The 19,183-nt window shown below is 41.7% G+C and overlaps 1 long non-coding RNA gene across 1 annotated transcript; it reads right to left on the reverse strand.

Annotated features, from left to right (window-relative positions):
* Positions 1–13,077: 13,077 nt before the first annotated feature.
* On the reverse strand, positions 13,078–18,260 carry LOC110483102 (uncharacterized). Its single transcript, XR_002467511.3, has 2 exons — positions 17,873–18,260; positions 13,078–16,610 (listed from the first exon to the last, which is right to left on the reverse strand). It is a non-coding gene; the product is annotated as an uncharacterized LOC110483102 (long non-coding RNA).
* Positions 18,261–19,183: the final 923 nt, after the last annotated feature.

Here is a 19,183-nt window from a genome sequence, read left to right on the forward strand (position 1 = left end):
ATTCAGACAGGAATAAGCTGGGACACGAGGTGTGTGTGGTTCTTGGCATATCTGGGAGCATGAATCAAAGCTCACTGGAAGCTGTAAAATGTCCATTATTTTCATGACATATTCCAGGTCTCAAGTTAAACAGACATTGGGAACATTGTAAGTGGTTACAAAATCTGCCTTTACTTACACCAGACCTCTACCTTCATCCACACCAGTACTGATACCCTTTCTTTAAAATAAATGCCTTTGCTAACTGTAAGGAAGAAGGAGGTTTTGCTGAACAAAAAAAGAAAGAAAAAAAAAGCATAAAAAAGTGCATTTTTCCCTTCCAACTGCATTAGTTTTCTCCAAGATTTCCCTCCACTGCAGCTCCCAACCATTTCAAAATTTGCTTGGCCTGATTTTGTAAACTCATGGAGGAGCCTTAAGGTTCAGAAACTCATCTGACTGTTTCATTTCATGCTAATGGTAGTCTGTGTAAATTTTTTGATGGAAAAAAATCTTTCTCAGATTGACATCTTGTGTTGCCAGATCTCATACAAGCCCAGAAAGCTTAATGAGGGAGCTTGAATTCATCCCAGGACACCCTTAGAGTGGTTTATGGTTCAACATTCCCTTCAGAATAGAGATTCTGGAGTTCAACCTTCCCTGAAGGCCTTTCTAATAGCAGACAAAGAGGATAAGACAAAATTAAAGATATAGTGTATTTGCCACTATCAGTATATTTAAAATAGAATTGCTAAGCTTGGAGACAAAAAAAAAAAACAGGCTTTTGCTATAGTTAAGCTGACAGAAGTTCGCTCTCTCCATCATCCAGCTTAAAAGATGCTAGAATACTGTCCCTGTACTAAGGATCCAAATCTGAGGCAAGACCCTTGTCCTGGATACCTCTCAGACAAATACTGGATACGTTGCTTACCTTAAATACCTAGCTCCCTCACAAAGTTGCACTGAGAGTTAAGGCTTCCTTACATGCTCCTCAATCTCCAAGACCTCCCTATGACTCATCACATTAATATTTTATCAAGCTATGTTAACATTTCTTCCAAATTATTATTGACTGTCCTAACTTGTTATCCCTTGATCGTATCTAGGAAAAGCTCCTGACAAGATAGTTAAAAAACCTCTTTGCTGGTGAAGTTAAATACCAATGTTTAACTTGGCTCCAAACAAGACGTTTTAATGTTCTTAAAGAAATATTGCTAAGACTGTCAAAGCATACATCTGCTACTGGACTCAAAGGACTACCCAGCCCAGTGGTCTTAATACAGCAAGAACCAGCAAAGTTTTAGGAAAAGACAGAGCAAATACACAGTAATCCTCCTCCCACTGTATTCTCTCAGCAGCCAGATATCTGTGGCTGAGAGTTTCCTGAGCCAAAGATCACATCTGCATCAATGAATTTAGTAGATCTTAATGGCCTTCTTTTTTTTTTTTTTTTTTTTTCCATAAATGTGTCAAGATGCTTTTAGAACTATTTATAATTTTGCCCTTCACACCATCCGGTGAATTCCACAATTTATGCATGCACCAGATAAAAAAAAGTGCCTCTTTTTGATTTTGACTGATGAATTTACGGGGATTCCTACTCTTCATTATTAAGAGAAAACAGTAATTTTCTCCCCATCTCTGTGATCCTCCTAGACCCCTGTCATGCCCTACTCAGACATCTTTTTTCCAGGCTCAAAGTCCTAACACCCTACCAAATAAAAGGGAGGGTTCAAGTCTTGCTGCCTTATGAACTGAGCTACTGAAAAGCATGCTGAAGTGTAGAAAATTATATATATATGTGGTATGAAGTATGTACATTATACAAACATACTAATGAGATTAGTACATGCAGTCCATTTCTGGCTCTTGATGAAGATGGGACAGAATGGCAAACAATCAACCATGGGGAGAACAGTGCTTGGGACAAATCATGCTTGCATACTAGGGAAGGATGTTGTTACATCAGATCAGTAAAAGCAAACATTTTTTTCATTATTCAAACCATTTTCAGCTCAAATAATCCGATTCCAGAATCAGCTGTGCTGCCATAGGCATCAGATATCTGGTGCATTTCTATCCAGCCAATTACAAAGCATGTTACACATAAGAGTGGAACACACTCAGCAAAAGTGGCTCTGGTTGCCTAAAATCTAATATAAATTACAACTCCAGCAAATTTTAGATCAAACTTATCTGAGAAAGTTTTTCAACTACTTTGAATTTTGGAGGCATATTCTCCAGGTCTGGAGTTTGGGTTTTTTCTGTACTCATATACCCAGGTAAGTACAAAATATGGCTTTTTAATCTCCTCTGCAGGACAAAAGTTGCCTCACCAACCAACCTTCTGGGGCTGTGCCATAAATCATGCCAAGAGCCAAGTGCACACTACAAAGAAAGGCAAAGACCTGAAAATGTCTACTGGCATATTACAGCTGAACTTTACTTCCTAGCCTGTACCCCCAAAGGCTGTGGCAACTAAAGCTTGTGAGATATTGAAGTGACCCTTGACTATTACTGTATACCTACTTAGCAAGGCGTATTTACTTCATGTTCATCATGCAATCTTAAATCATCCAATAATAACTATTCTAAATAAGTCAACCACGTTTTCATATTTAATGTACATACTGTAGCTAAATAAAACCACTTTTGAGGGGTAAATAATTGCAGAGGAAGAGAAAAATTCAAGAGCGTAGGCTATGAAGATGCACTTTCAGCTGAAATTTTTTAACAAGCAATTAGTTGAGGCAGAAAAGCAGGAAAACTGTTCCTATATGGCTAAATCAACACTAGAGGAGGGTTTCACACTAACTGTGGTAGACAAGTAGAAGAAAGCAAGGTGGTACATGAGGGGAGGGTCCAGTAGGGGGTTATGGACTAAAAGATACAACAGACAAGAGCAAGGAACCTGAACCATAAAGTTGCCTCAGGCTGAGTCTAGGGGCAAGTCCTTTAAATTCCTCTGTTGAACAGATTTTGCATTTGTGGTGGGAGGGTAGAACTTAAAAATGGGGTACTGTGAGGATTGATAGAGTGAAGACATTTAGGAATGTAAGTGCAGTACAACCAGCCTCAAAGAGCAAAAAAAAAAAAAAAACAGGAGCTGGACTCCAGAAAAGTCACTACAAGGTCTTCATATTTTTCCCTCTGGAAAAGCTGCTGTGTTACAACAGTCTTTGGAGCACTTGATTCTCAGCTCCCCAGCATGTAACATTCACAGAGTCACCAGCATTGCCAAAAGCAGATGGTGACTTTGGATCACATCTGGAGTGACTCTGGCCCCTTAGAGATGCAGAAAATCCAGCTCCTCCCCACAGGTGTCAGTAATTCTCTGCCCCACACACCTCCTCATCTGCAGGACCAGCAGCGAATTATTAACTTCTCAGCCCCACCTGTCCTGATGCTGTCCCAGCACACAGGAGGTACTTTCTACTTCTCCCCCTTATTCCTTGGCCCACCTCTACTGAGATTCCTCTTTGCTCTATGACCCCCACCACAGCCTACCACATAGGTTACGGTGAATCAAGGTGGAATAGGATAGGGTGAAACTACACAACCTCAGCAGAATTCAAGTCTTCCTGATTCTTTCTTGCCTGCGGGAGAGAAGGGTTTGGAATCTCACTTTTCCCGTTTTCCACATATACAATGCTAAAAGTGAGTGGAGTAAAATGAAGTCAACCCATTTTACCTGAAGGTGACAAGGAAGGGGCACTGCACAGAATATCTGTTCCCTCTACCATCTGCCCATAGGAGGTCCACTGTCCTTCCTCCCAGTTTCAAACAGTTTTCCAGTCTTTTTCAGAATCCACCAAAAAAACAGTAGCCACCTCCTCAACAAAACTAGGATCATGGTAAAGAGCTATGAACTGTCCTCTGGCATTTAGTGTGAGGTGATAAGGAGACCTTTTTCAACCAAACCAGCCAGGTCCAGGCAGGCTAGGCAAGGCCAGAAAAGGGCATGAAATTATGAAACAATGCAAAAATCACCTCCTGAATCACACAGGAATTGCTCCATTGGAGAGAAGAGAAAAGCAAACCTGGAGAAAGATATGGCAATGGACAAAGAAGATCTGAATTTAAAAAGAAAGGGTGTTACTGGAAGTACAATAGAGACAATTGGTATGTGCAGGTCACACACATTATCCTACATGCAATGACATCACTTTAGGGTTTGTTCCCACAGAAATAGCCCAGCCTGGATTTGGCCAGCAGTGGAGCATGAGGAAACAAAGTAGGAACTGTGTTGGTGGCTCTGCAGACAGTGCTCTGTCACCAGAGACAGCTCTGGATGAGCACGTCCCTGAAAGACTGTATCTGAGGATGCTGTCTGCCAGATGGCCACAAAATTCTTCCCAAGGCTTTGGAATTTGTCATAATTTTATCCTTTTTTAGGACTGTGAAGCCCTGCCTCATGCAAAATGAGGCTTTGCCTGCTTTAAGAAGTGATGCAGTGCATCTGAGAGCTCTCAGAATAGGAGACTGATGTTTCTATCCAGCATTTGCAGCTAACTCTGCTCATACCAAAGGCAGCTACCACACACTCTTATTTCAAGTGGGGATGAAGCATGTCTCCACAGGTAGTAAGAAAAATGCCCTGTGGAGGGGCAGGCTGGGTCGGGAAAATGGTCAGTTCAGGAAAAGACTAGGAAGCAGTGGTTTGTAAAGCCAGAGTGGTCTAGGACCATGTCTGATCTCAGGGGAGGAGGACACCACCAAAGCAATATGATGTGCAAGGGACCAGAACTCATAAAAAGGAAGAAGAGGAGAAGATCAAGTGGAAATAGGAGGATGTTGAGAAGCAGAAAGAAACAGCAGATGACATGGAAAATTCAAACTGGATAAACGTTATTCTATCCCCGCTCCTTACTGAGCAAAAGCACTTTGAAAGTAAGACATTATTATTATTATTATGAACATAAAGAAATAATCTCACTTTTGCTCTATCATCTGTCCGTTTAGCTGAGAAATGTCAGATGCTCAGGGAGGGGAGGAGGAAAGGTTGACATCAGACAACATCCATTTGTAGAATTGTATCTGCCAGTTTCCCAGCAGCTGTGATCTCCAGTTAATATCAGGAGTGAATGTGAAAGGTTAGACAGAGGGGAGCTGGGGGTGGAGGAATGATGATTTTCAGTTCTCCCCAGCAATTCTTGGCACGAAAGCCAGCACTTGATAACGAATTGACTCAGTCACTAACTCACATAGGCTCCCTCTCTAGTAATGGACTCCAGTCTCATTAGCAAATACAATTGACAGTAAAAATAAACACACTTGCACCCTCCCCTTTGTGTGCTGCGGACACAGACTTGATTGACAGATCTCACAAGTACATCAATGAAAGGATAGGATAGTTGCTGTTATCAGCCAGCTTGAACATGGAATGGAGCTAATAATAATATCTTACTTTTACACAATTTCTTTCTGTCACAATCCAAAGCACCATAGAAAACAGAGCAGTCTAGCAAGCTCTGAATGGTTTGCAGTAAGTAATTTTGAGAAGGAACTTCTCTGTTCAGTTGCTCAAAGGAGCCATATTTTAAATTTATTAATTTTCTGCTAGCACTGACAGTGAACGATACCCAGAGTTAACAGCCTAGAAAAGAGAACAACAAAAAGCAGCCAGGCTTTGTTTTGTTTGCAAAATAAACAAATCTCAAACAGTTCCTTCGGTTCTGAAGCACGACTGCACATACCTAGGCCTAATCCTAGTGATAAAGTATTCTGGCAAGCCGCAGGAAAAATTTTCAAAGATGTTATGCCTGAGTTATCTGAGAATGAAAGGGGGAGAGATGGAAGAAAGTACCTTTACAGCCTTCAAACAAATAATTAATCACTACTTTTTGCACTACTGAAGTGCAAGTAGTTGAGATTACACTTTGGCGAAGAATTTTCATTATCATTACACCAGATCATAATGAAGAGAAAAATATTCATCGTTTCAGAAGTGTGTCCAGGCATTAGCAATGTACACATGCAGTAACACCACAACGTTATGCACAGAACATGCCTAGCAGTCTGCAATGGCAGATGCAGTTCTATAAAGAAGCAACCACTTCCCATTAAAGATTATACATTGCAAAATTCCAACAAAGAGCCATTATGCATATACTCCACAGGCTATGTCTGAAGGCTCTATTTAGAACAAGAGCCATATGCAAGTCTCCCAGCATGCAGTGTTCAGTATACATTATCCCACTTCACACTACTCACTGCACAGATCCTCCTGCCTGAACTGTCAGCTGCCATCTCACCGAAAAGGGCAAGAGAGTTGAACCCATTCTTCTCATGCTTAGCATCATGGAGTCTGGAGTGCAGTTTCACTCCTTGGTGAGAAGGTTTCTGACAAGGCCCCAAATTTTCCACAGCAGCAGAATTTCCTATGGAATACATTTTATTTCCTCTTAAAACTGCAGGACTGCATTCTTCAGGTAATGACATTCTGCTCTAAGATTGTAAAGAAACCTTAAAATACCAAACAGGTGTAATCTGATGCCATGCTGCCCTCCTGAATCCACAATCAGCATGGAACCACCTTTTTCCATTCTCCTCCAGGGAGGTCTTATGCCTGAGCTAGCTCTGTGGCTCTTCAGTACATGTGAGAAAGGCGTAAAATCTTCCCTTATCTTCCCTTTTCCTTACTGGCATGTAATGCTAATTAAAACAAAATTATTAGCTCTATTATGTTCCCTTTAATAGAGAAAACAGATGAACAAGCCAGGGGTTCCTTAGACCCAGTACAGACAGTGGCTGATTTACCAAACCCCAAGCTACCGTCACTTCTCTCATTGCTTTCCCCATCGGCTAGTTCAGCAGTGAACAACAACCAGTACAAAAACTCATTTCACACTGAAAAGAGAGATGCTGTGCAAAACATTGTAATTTTATATGTAAATATCTTTTCTTTCTTAAAAGAACTCTTCTACAAATTGCACATGCTACGCAAAGTAAGGAGTTTTCGAGCAGTATTAAGACCCAGTCTTCAGTTGTTTTTCTAGCAGCTGGATGGCAAAGCCATCTCAGACATGGTTCCTCCAAATAATCCAGTCTGGCTGGTTCTTTCCCAGTCACTTCTCTCTTCTGCTTACCCAGCACACTCCACCTACTGCCATATGTTTCCCAGCAATGCTTCTATACAGTAATCTGTGGACATCAGCTTGTGGACATGAAGGAAAAGGGCATCAAACTCAGCTCAGCTAAACTGGCAACAATGAGTAGTATTAGGGACTGGAGGCTGCCAAAATCTCAGTCCCTTAGAGGCTGAAGATAGGATTTTCTGTGTAGATTAAGGTCCTGAGGAAGTAGAGAAAAAGTGAGAGTTTCTTTAGGAAAGAGGAAGAAGAGGAAGGAGAAATTAGCTGATCCCCACCTATAAGTTCAGACCATCAAGAACACACCTATTCTTCCTGAATGCTTTGATGTAGAGATGGAAAGCCATCATCTTTCGTCCCAGGCTAGCCATGACACCATGTTTTGTACAAAAGCCCATCTGTTGTTGATGCTCAGTGTGCTCGACAGCTCTCTGTTCCCCTCCACCACAAACTGTTGTTGTGGGGTTCAGTTCTTCTCCTCCCAAATCTCATTTGCTTTCTGCAGCCAACAAGCTGCAGCTCTGAATGACTCCTAAAGAGAACAGAAGACATGCAGTTTCTGATCTTGCTGATGGAAGAATTTGTTTTGTAACCTTTACCTTTTTTCTTCTAGCATACAGGAATTCCTCTGTGTACAAACATGCCTTTACTTTTATACCAAATTTCCCCAGATTCTTGCTCCTCCTACTTCCTGTGTAGCTTTCAGCACGTCCTGCCTCCTGGGCCAGATCCTTCCGATAACATCAGGTGAATAGAATAGGAGAAGTTCTATAGTAGAACAATATGTTTATTTTAAATCTATATTTATCATGCCAGTGTGCATCAGAGAAGATTTAATTAGCCAGTGAAGCTCGCCTCTGGTGTGTTTTCATGAATACAGTAAGAGTTCTGATGCATGACTTCAGGCTACTACCACAAACAAAGAAAACATACCATGAAATTAAGAAACATAATAATATACAAGAGAAGACATTTAGCTGCTGTTACACATTTCACTGGGAAATAGGCCACCACCAAACCTGGATCAAGCTACCTAAATCTGGGGATATATTTTAATTCAGATCAAATTTTTGCACTGCAGTCTCAGTTAATTGCTGGAAAGCAGTTAACTGCACGTGAGCTGCTGCACAGAACCCTGGGCAAAAATGAGGAGAGAGAAGAAATCATGGGCAACTAAATAAATGACACTGATGTGACACATTAAGAAAACCCCAAGGTTTGTTTTGTATTATTTTGACAGCAAGTGCTCCAAAAAGACTGCTGTGCCAACCAGGACAACACCAGAACACAGCATGACCCTGCCCATGTGTCTGCCATGCTCTCTTTATGGGTCTGCACAGATCTGAAGCAGACTCAACCAGCAGCACAGCTTTTTAGACCATAGTTAGGTCCTGCTGGTGTCAGTGATGTAGCACAGCCAAGTAAATACTAAGAGTCAGCATCAAGAGTCAAAGCTGACCTCTTCTAAGCAGCTGCAGAATGGCATCCTTAGGATATCCAGGCCACTTCTCAGTGAAGGATGTATCCAGGTCTTCCCAGGTATACCTTTGACCCAGTTCTAACTCCATCACACATGTCTTGCCTGGCCTTCTCTGATGAGCAGAAGTTAAATAATATATTTGACTTTGCAGGTATGTCATAAAGATTCATTATTTAACATTTACACTTCCCTGTATGTAGAGCTGTATGATGCCATTTATTATCTTTCAGTCCTCCATTCATGTTCAGAGGAGAAATCAAACACAAAACCCTATTTCAGACTACCCAGAGGAAAACTATCCAGCCCAAATTTCTAGAAACTGCTTTCAATTTTATCTACCATGATTTCTAGATAATAGACTTTTTCTCCCAAGCTTCAGAAATGTTGGTAACATGCAACCTAAAGGAGCACCACTACATCAGGAAGCTTTATCAGGCATGGTTCTGCTGGCAAATTCCTTACAGCTCCACTGTGCTTGCTGCAGCCATGACTGTCTTTCCCATTACTACTTCCACATAGCACAGAGTGAGGAAGAAAACACCTGCCAGCAGACACCTGGGGTTTGCATCCAGATGTGAGCAGATGGGGCTCTTTCACATGACTCGGGTTATGAGGAAGCGACATTTGGAGCATAAGGATGAGGAGCAGTGTGGGAAGGTCTTACCAAAATTGGCTCTGTCACTTCAGGGCTGAAGAGAAGATTTCATTCTCCAAGAGCTGCCAATCTAGTACTTTTCTGCCAGTGATAATATTTCCTAAGTTTATTTTTAAACTTAGTGAAGTATGTGCTACCTAACAATGTATGTCTCTTCAGTATCAGGAAAAAAAAATAAAAGAAAAAAACTACTGAATATCAAGCACTCCAAACCCAAGGAGTAGCCACATTATAGCTTAATATGTTTCAGGTATTCCATTTAGCGCTTCTGATCTTTCAAGGAAATAGGTTTTCCCCACTGAGAAATGTATATGCAGTGAAATTAAAGCAACTTTAGCCCCATGTGAACCAAAAGTAGGTTGGGCATCTATTTTAAATAATCACCCAAATGTTAATTTTTCATGATGGAAGGAAGACATGGGAAGAAAGGAATATTCTCTTCTTCTAACCCATATGTTCACCTCAAAACTACTGTCTTTGCTACTCAAGCCTGGGGTGTAATACAGCATAAAACCCAACTGCTGCTATTTGCCATATTTAGAGACAGGGCAGGGCTCAAGTGGCCTGGGGAGTCCTCTTTGAATATTTGGGGCACCAACCAAGTGCTATCTAGCACAAAAGGAAAACAAGATGCCAGGGTGAGAGGGAAAAACCCAGCGTATGTACAAGTCTTGAAGCTCAGACCCTTCTTCCATCTGAACTCCATCCTCCCTCTCCCCTTCCTGATTTGGGAGGCAGATCCTGAGGGAACAGTGGCATCCCAGGTGGCCACAGGGGCAGGGAGTCTCAGCTGGTGTGGGACTTCTCCTGCCACCCCACACTGGCCCTCCATGAACAAGAGGAAAAAATAAATCCACAGGCAAAGAAGGAAGGCAAGTGCTGCTAAGTGGCTCATTGGTTTCTATGGCAACTGGCTCCGCTCTACTCCAGCTGCTTACCCCACAGTCCCTCTGTCACCCTATTTTTATCTGAGAAATCAAAGAAAAAGGAAAAGTGGTGGAGGTTTGGGGAGGAGGGAGTTGGGAAACCTTCTTGGATTTTGCAGAGAGAAGGTTAATATGGATGAAGCCGTGTCTTGCTTTTAATCACAAATTAAATCTTCTGTGTAGAGGCTTGCTATGGGATTCCTCAGACCTGATGCACTGTCAGATCCCACATTTGCCACCATCATGAAGCAGCATGCATAAAAGGCAGCCCAGCCATCCCCTCCTAAGAATGAGAAGTAGCCAGGCCATGTATTTGACCTAGGCATTGATACCAAAAAGCACAAGAAGAATCTTCTACTAGGGAACAAACTCCCAAAACCCAACACAATGAAGTGATGGCAGTCAGGACACCAATATTTTAATAGCTCTTTAATTGGAATAGTTATTTCCTTTAAAAAAAAAAAGTTGAATCTGTCCTGGATGGTGCCAGAAAACCCTCACAATGAATAAAACATGCTTTGCTCAAGTATCTCATTAAGGGAAGAGCAAGAACCACATTTACCTGGGCTGTACCAAGACTGAGCTTTAGTTCATGGATTTTGGTGTTGGAGACTTTGGTTGGTTGAGCTTCAATATATCTGCTGGAAAATCCAGAAGATATTGTAGCCTGCAGTTTCAATAAGCATGGATCCCTTGGCCTTTTCTGACTACAGAACCACCAAATCAAAGAATAAGCTGAGTTGGAAGGGGCCCACAAGGATCATCAAGTCCAGCTGTTGGCCCTGCACAGTACCATCCCCAAGAGTCACACCCTGTGCCTGAGGGCATTGCCCAAAAGCTTCTTGAGCTCTGTCAGGCTGGTGCTGTGACCACTTCCCCAGGGAGCTGTTCCAGTGCCCAAACACCTTCTGGGTGAAAACCCTTTTCCTGACATCCAACCTAAACCTTCCCTGACACAATTTCAGTCCTGAGTTCCCTTTGCCACTGGTCACTAGCTGTGTTTCTGAAATGAATGTATGCAAACCCTGTGAGATGCAACTATTTTGACAGATATTTCTAGCTTCACTCCCCTCCTTCTCCCTAGAAATTCCAGAAGTTTTATAACAAAATGTTGCAACTGTCTTTCAAATAATGATGCTTAAATTTCAAAGAAGATAGATTGACTCCATAAACATCTTTCCATTTCAACTGCCATGACATTTGATGCTTACATCCAAGCTGTTCCTACTAACAGGACTGTGGAAGCCTACCTTTGCACCACACATTTTCACTTGCTGTCACAAGAAGGGTTATTGATCTGTGTATCTCTGCTCACACAGCAAGGCTTTCCATTTTGGAGCTGTGATATTGTCGTACTAAGAGGACAAGGAAAAGATCAATGATTTCTAACAATGATCACTTTTAAGAGGAAGAGCATTGGTAAAGTGACTTACTAGTCCAAGTATCACATTTGCAGTCTCTGCAATAAGTTCTGTATCCTGGCAGGCATTAACTCTATTGCTTTTGATAAAAGCAGCATACTGGGAGAGAATCACCCACTTTAGAAACGTTACTGACTACGGCATGTGATGGTATATACTTTATATAGAGCAGGTTGCAGCCTTACAAAACTGTATAAGAAGTGCCAGGGCCCTAGGAAGTCTGGGGGCTCCACAGGGACATCCCTACAGTCCAGCTGAGAAGCAAAGCATCTGGGAGGCACCAGGGGCAACCCCATCCCATGGCATCAGGTACCTCTCTGGAGCAGCAGAGCCATGACTGGGCAGGGCAGAGCTGTGGGGAGCTGGAGAGCATCCCTGCTTCAGCATCACTGGGACAGAGGCTCGTGGCTCTGGGGGCCTGAGGGCCTGGGACCTGGGCAGAGTGGAAGAAGCCCCAAGAAATTGTCCCTGGGCAAGGACAATCAGGGTTGTTGGTGTCCCCTTGAGAGCTCTTGAGAAGAAGTTGTACAAGGTGGCTCAAGAAACATTTTGATTTCTAGGAATTTGGAAGCTGGCTTACTCCATAAAGCTACTGGGATTTTTTACTTCCATCTGTGGCCCCCAGAACATACAGTAGCAACACACCTCATGGTTTATTCACCACTGTGTGTAGTAACCAGGTGCTGCATTTGCCAATTTTTCTCCAAATGGCCCTTTGTTAGTTTCTGGAAAGACACAAAGAAAAGGTGTTCCCAACAAGACCTCTTCTGATACATGTTACTTCAAACATTTTGATCAAGTCCCTTCTGAATGAATTTCATTTCTTGAAGCCACTACCAAGCTCATCCTCCCAGGGAACCTTGTAAAATGCATTATCAAAATCTTCTCTGTCACAAAACAACACATTCACCCTATAGCCCTCCTGCACCTCTGCACAGTCTGGGGGACTGTCAGGATGATAACACACACAAGAAAGCAGAAGACTCGGAACTACAAATTTTTGCCTGACAGTCTTAGAAAATGAGAGGCCCCTGAGAGCAAGAAAAGAACAGAAATAAAGATACAGAAGACTGAAGCACACAATCAGGACTCTTCTGCCAGGACATTTGCTGAAGGTCCAGCCCAGAAGACATGCACGGGAGAAGAGATCCTTTGCAGTGAGGGGCACTGAAGGCAGAAGCAGAGGTGACCTGAAGGAAAGCAGCAAGACATGCTTACAAGGCCTCCAGTTCACAGGATGGACAGCAGCCTCTGCTGGGTGGTGATGGACAACCTCACGTCCTAAGCAATAAATGAAAGGGTGAGTGACTCCTTTTAAAAGGGGTAGTCAGGAACGAAAGTGAAAATAATAATCTGTGCATCTGCACTTGTCTTTGCAGGTTCAGTAGAGAGATGGAAGCTCTTTGACTGCCAGACAAGTGGCTTTACTGAGGAACAGTGTCCCATTTGCAAAATTGGAGGCTATGATCCTGACCTTCTGTGTAAAATATTTTCATAACTACAGATGGAAATAACCAGCCCTAGGTGGTGATTCTGATCATCATTTATTCTACTTTCCGGCAAGGGGAGTGCACAAGCACTTTGAGATGAAATGTGTCTGCACATTTAATATTAATTTATGGAAAGTACTCATGTGCAGTCTTGACATTTGTTTTCTACATATAATAGCAACAGGAAACTCAAGCCTTTGAATGTTTATAAGAAATGAGAACACATGCAAACAATGCTGACAAAAGATGATTTTCTTTAAAACCTCTCTATTTTCAGTTCTTTTGCATTTCTCATTTGTCCTTATTCAGCATATTTTAACCTGCAAATGTTATTCTCAAAGGTCATAGGAAACTCAGATTGTCAAATAAAGCTGAGGTGCTGCAAAGATTGTACTTGGTAACACAGACTGAGATAGGTGTAGAGAAATCTTACAGAGGTCTGACCATAGTGTAAAGTCTGACAAAAGAATCCTCCACCATGCAATGGGGACCCTTAGCTCTATCCACCATAAACTAGAAAACCCAAGTTAAAAAGGAAAAGCCATATTAATTATCAGACATGAATTGGCTCCATGAAATAGTCTCTCATATCTGTACTTCCAGATAATCCATGGCAGCAGTGTTACACAAAACACTTCAGTCTGGCTGACACGGTCTAAAATTCAGTACTGACTCCTTCACTGAACTGCCAGGACTGTCCACAAACACATGTAGAGCAGCTACAAATCTTATTTGCTCTGCAGAGCCCTTGAATAAATCCCTCCTTAGAGTGGCCCTCAGGATGATTGAGCTACAAAGCTGGTGGGTGCCAGTGACCACTCCAACACCTGCTGTCTCACTAATGATCCCTCATCCGCACAGGGAAGCAAGATACATCAAAAAGAGAGAGAGCAGACTCTCTCCTGAAGAGGGAAATAAGCTTTTTGGAGTGTCCCAACCAACAGTTCAGGGGAGTACTAACAGGAAAAAAGGTGAAAATCAGACAAACAGCTTTTGTTCCTTTTTTGTAAGAACTGCTAAGCTATTTTGCATTAAAGAGATGTTCCTTTGTTAAGGGTAACTCCCTTAGCAATGTCATACATGGATGTTTATCAGCTGTTGTGTTAGACTTTGTGCAAGCTCAGTCTCCTTGATATCAAACAAGGGTGACTTGTAGGTCCTAGTCCAGGTGTTGTGCCATTTGCATGCTTTGCATTCTGGGCACAGAAACTGAGGAACTGAATCTTGAGCCTCTTTGTTTTCTCATCAGTTGTTTTAATGAAGCAGAATAATTCCATTACTCTATACAGAGGGAGCAGGCAGTCTGTCTTGTCCTTCTGAAGTCTGTTTGCTAGTTCATAATTTGCAGTGGTGATCTTGAAAAAGCTGGCATAGCTTACAACCAGACACTCTTCAGAAAGGAGATGGATCACTGAGAATGACTTGCTTATCAGGTCACTCTCCCCATCAGCCAGTGCAAAAGGTCTGCAAGGTAATTTTCATTCCACCTGGTGTTCTAAATCCATGTCACTCTGATGTTTGCAGTAAAGGAGTTCATTCATTTTATTTGCATTCTTAAAACCCCAGCAGCACCTTGGTACCCAGCAACCCTGGTTGCCTTGGCTGGAAGGAGATGGGAGGGGCATTTCAGGATCTTGTGCCAGCAAAAGAAGCAGCAACAGAATGAAAAAGGGAGGAGGATGTTGTGCTACACAAGACATCCAGGAGAGACATTATGCAGGTTACTAGAAACATCCTGCAAGAGAAGCAGGTACTTTTTCAGAGACTGGCAGTGTCTGAAACATCACATCATGATGATGTTGTGACTACTTTAGTACTTCAGCATCTCCACCAGGAAACAGCTCACAAGGTGCTTACACTGAAAAGCAGTAAACAGCTGGCTAGAAGTAAGAACTGCACAGCAGCAATGGTCCATAGGACAGATCCAAACACCAAGCACAAACATTTGAAACACATGAACAGCTGTGGCTCACACCTTAATATAGGCTTTCAGCTGGATCGGTGAAGACTCAGTTCAGAGAAGTGCTGGGATAACACACATCCTGACAAGTTTGGCAGACATAGACTTCTTTAAGGATATTGATGCCCCCTGATCTGCCTCTCCTGTCCCATGCTGCACAGGCACATCCTTTGCCCCTTATCCTCTGTGTTAATGGATTGTCAGATTTTTCTCTCTGGTGTAATACTTTGAGACACCTTTGCAGCAAATTACATGGCATCATTCAGCAAGAGACAAAGGTCACACATCCAGCTGTGAAGTGGCTAGCAACATCCCACTGCATGGTTACTAAAACCGGATGTAACAATGGGGATAATGTAAGGGACTGACATAACGGCAATCTGACGATTTAGTGTTGCTATGCAACTTGAGTTGGGAACAGACTTTTGCAGTTGCTTCTTAGTTGTCCATTGAATACTCACTGACAGTGTCTGGCAACCTTCCCCACTCATCACTTTACCTAAAGCAGCAAGAATTCATGTGCAGTTTTTGTGCCAAGGTGCCCTCTTCAAGCCACTAGTGTAAGCAAACTGAGATGCAGACACTTGCAATGCTTTTTCCAACCTGAATGAGATTCCTGTTGTGCTACACACACACATTACAGCTACATACCTTCACACACATTTCTCTTTCCTCTGATTCATTGCAGATCTTCCCCTCTTTCCTCCTTTCTCCCCTTAAGGCCATCATGAAGATGACCTCCTTGTCAAAGAAATGCACTGTCTCTGAAAGCTTTTCCCTAGCCATGTCACAGCTATTATCACAACAGTTCACACTGTTTTATACCTTTGTACATGTGATTCCTTCAGACCTGTCCAACTTTCTCCCAGCTGTTTTCTCAGACTCATACAAAGTGGGAATAGATACAGTACTTGCTCCATCTTGTTTTATTCATATGTCCTGAAAGTGCCTTCACCTGTCTTGAAACAGACCAGTTCTAAAACCCCCAAGCAATGATGCCTTCAGCCCTTTCCTTGGGGCTCTGAAAGGCTGACAAAACTCAGTGGCTTTAAGGAAGCTGACCTGCTCATCTCCCTTGTTGAAACCTGACTGCTCCTAGTGACATCTCCTTGTGCCACCCTCAAAAACTTGCCCTTGCATCCTGGTATCACCTGAACACCAAGGTGATGGCTATTCTGCATGATGAGTAATTCATTCCCTATGATCCTTCGTTACCACTTCCCAGACCTCTGTCAATTTGTTGCTTTTCTGTGAATTCCTGTGAATTTCCACAATCTGTTTTGTGGTGTTGCTTGTGTGATGTTTAATAGCTGCAGCTCAGAGTTGGCTGCATTTCAGTGGTAGGAGGGGGAACACAGGGAACTGTGAACTGAAACTCCGTATAATGTTGCTAGAGATGAGAACAAGTAAGGGAGTGTTTGCTGTGCATGCTATCTCCAGAAAAACATCTTTGCAAATGTATATCTGTGCAGGCATTGTGGATATAGGGATTACGTTATGCAGAGGGGAAGAGGAGCTGACTGACAGTAGAGATTTGCAGTCCATATTCATGTTTCACAATAGTGCATCTGTCTGCAGAACAGCCATGAAGCTCTCGAAGTCATTGCACTAAAAAAAAAAAAAAAAAAAAAAAAAAAAGGAAAGATAAATCAATAATTTCACACACCCTTTTACCACAGCTCAGAGGGTGAAGGAGGATAGTGTCATAACAGTTCATAGTAGTGCGAAAATTTTAATCGAAACAATCTTCAACCAGAATATACCACTTTGATAAAATCAACATTTTTCAAAACATACTAAGTACAAATGAAAAACCCCCATATAAAAGGAGACTGAAACAAAAATTTCAATATTGAAAAGTTTGCCTTAAGGAAAAATACAACAGATTTTCTTTCAAATTAAAATATTATTTTTGAAAGCAACCTTTTATTTTTTTAACATATTTTTCTGTTTGTATTGGTTTTATGTTCTTCAGTTAATAATGAGAGACATTGATGTGTTCAATATACTGCGATTAGCCTGGAATCAGGTTTCCAGGATATTAAAAACAATTGGTCCCTAACTAGTACCCAGAACATTTCTATTTCAGATTGCAAAAATTTAAATTGTTTCATTCAGCACAAACTAATAAAGCTGCTATTGCTTTTCATAGCAAACTCATTACTTCGTAGAAAAATCACTTGTTTTAAATATAAAATATCACCTGTACTAAATTATATAACAATATTTAATTATTATATTCATGGTATGTTATGTTACTGGTAAGATTGCATAACGTGGCCTCATATGAGACTTGATTTAGCATAACCTAGCTGCATTTCAACTGATATGTGAAACGCTACCAAACTACACTAATTTTTAAAATAAAATACCAATTATTTTTCTAAAAGTATCTAAATAAAATGTTCCTAATTTTTAGTTTCTAGGAATACACTGAAAACAGTATTTTTAACACTAAAAGTAACAAGACACCTTGAAATCATAAACTTTGACATTTCTCTCAAATGCACACTTCAAGTTTCCTCTGGCTCTCACTTAACTTGTGATTCATTCTTTGTACTAACTCTAAATCTCACTATTTGGAATAGTTTTCAGATTGGAGGCCTTGTCAAAGGCGATCATCATAAATTCAGCATGCACTTTATCATAGCTGGTTCTACCAGAATTTGTTGCAAGATAAAGCAGCTCATCAGTACTCACTTTCATCCCAATATTAACTCTTTTCTATGCACTCACAAGGATCTCAAAATTATCCCCATCAGAATATATAAATGAGGATAAAAATAAATCAGGAAGAATTACATCAATTTTGCCACCCAACCACACCCAAGAACAGAGGATTTCAAGGCTCCCACCACAGCCCTGCTCACAAGATCCTGTTGCAGGGAGGACCCGGGATGGGACTGACACTTCTCCACCATTCCTCTGCTCACCCCACGGCGCATCAGAAGAGCTTGGACTTCCCTTTCTAGCATGCGAAGGCAGGCAGAAAATGAAAAGCTCTCCTTTCTGAAAGCACAAGTCCTCTTCCTGCCGTCAGCAGCTGCAGTGGAACTGCAACCCAAGGCTTCCACCTAGTGTCTGCCGGCCAGCTCGGCACAGCACCCTGGAGCCCGCATCAAGAGCAAAGCCTTGGCTTATTTTTGAGGTGGGAATATTCTCCTTACAATACAAAACTAAGCCTCGGCTCATTATGAACCACCCAAGCTGTCACCTAGAACTCATCAGCTTCTGGTTTATGCGTGGAAAATAAGATTATTATTATTATTATTATTATTATTATTATTATTACTTATTTATTTATTTCCCCATCATACAGACAGTGCTAAAATCCAAGGCTTTAGGTGGATGCAATGGAAAAGAGGAGAAGCTTGTTGAATTAGGTAAGACTACTCTCACATGCCTATGGATATTTTTTTAACCTTTCTCTGGTGCTGAATTGCCTTCATGGCAAGCCCACAAGAAAACTGAGTGACTTTCTAACATTCCAGTTCTACTAACTAAGAGATACTTAAAAATTAGGCATGGCCTTTAGAATTGATATGTGATAGACAGGCACATTTCTTCCATTTGTGTTTGACTCCTTCTTCCACCTTCATTTCACATCAAGGTGATGGCTATTCTGCATCATGAGTAAATAATTCCCTGTGATCTTTTTCACTTCCCAATCTTTGCAAAGAATGAAGAGACTGTGTTTGCTGTTGGATTTTGATTTCCTTAAGGGCATCTAAAGCAGTACAATCTTGGTAGTTGTCAAATCAGCACCCTTTTTGTGTTGCCACCCTTGTACACTCATACAGTGACCTGATACAAAAGTGTCTTCTAGCTTTTCTGTTAAGTCCAGCTTTTAAAAATCTCTAGTGCAAATGTTTCCAAGACCTTTCACAAAAGGCAGTTCATCAGTTTTAAAATGCTTCTCTTGATCTCTCTGCTTCAGCTTCCTTGGAGCAAGGTTCCTTGTGCTTTGGTTTATGTAAGCTAGAGGCTGTGTTCTCCCTCCAACACCTGCTATTAGTCATTTGGGCAAGTGGGTGTGTATATGTAGATCCATCCATACACCCATTCACAAGAAAACTCTGTTAAGAGGAGCTCAGAGCTTTCAACAGAGCCCCAGAGCTTTTTAGAATATATAGTCACACTTGGAAACTGGAGTCACTGAAAGCCATAAAAACTCACCAAGC

Source organism: Lonchura striata, chromosome 1A (genome assembly GCF_050655825.1).
Source record: "Lonchura striata isolate lonStrDom1 chromosome 1A, ASM5065582v1, whole genome shotgun sequence".
NCBI lineage: Eukaryota > Metazoa > Chordata > Aves > Passeriformes > Estrildidae > Lonchura > Lonchura striata.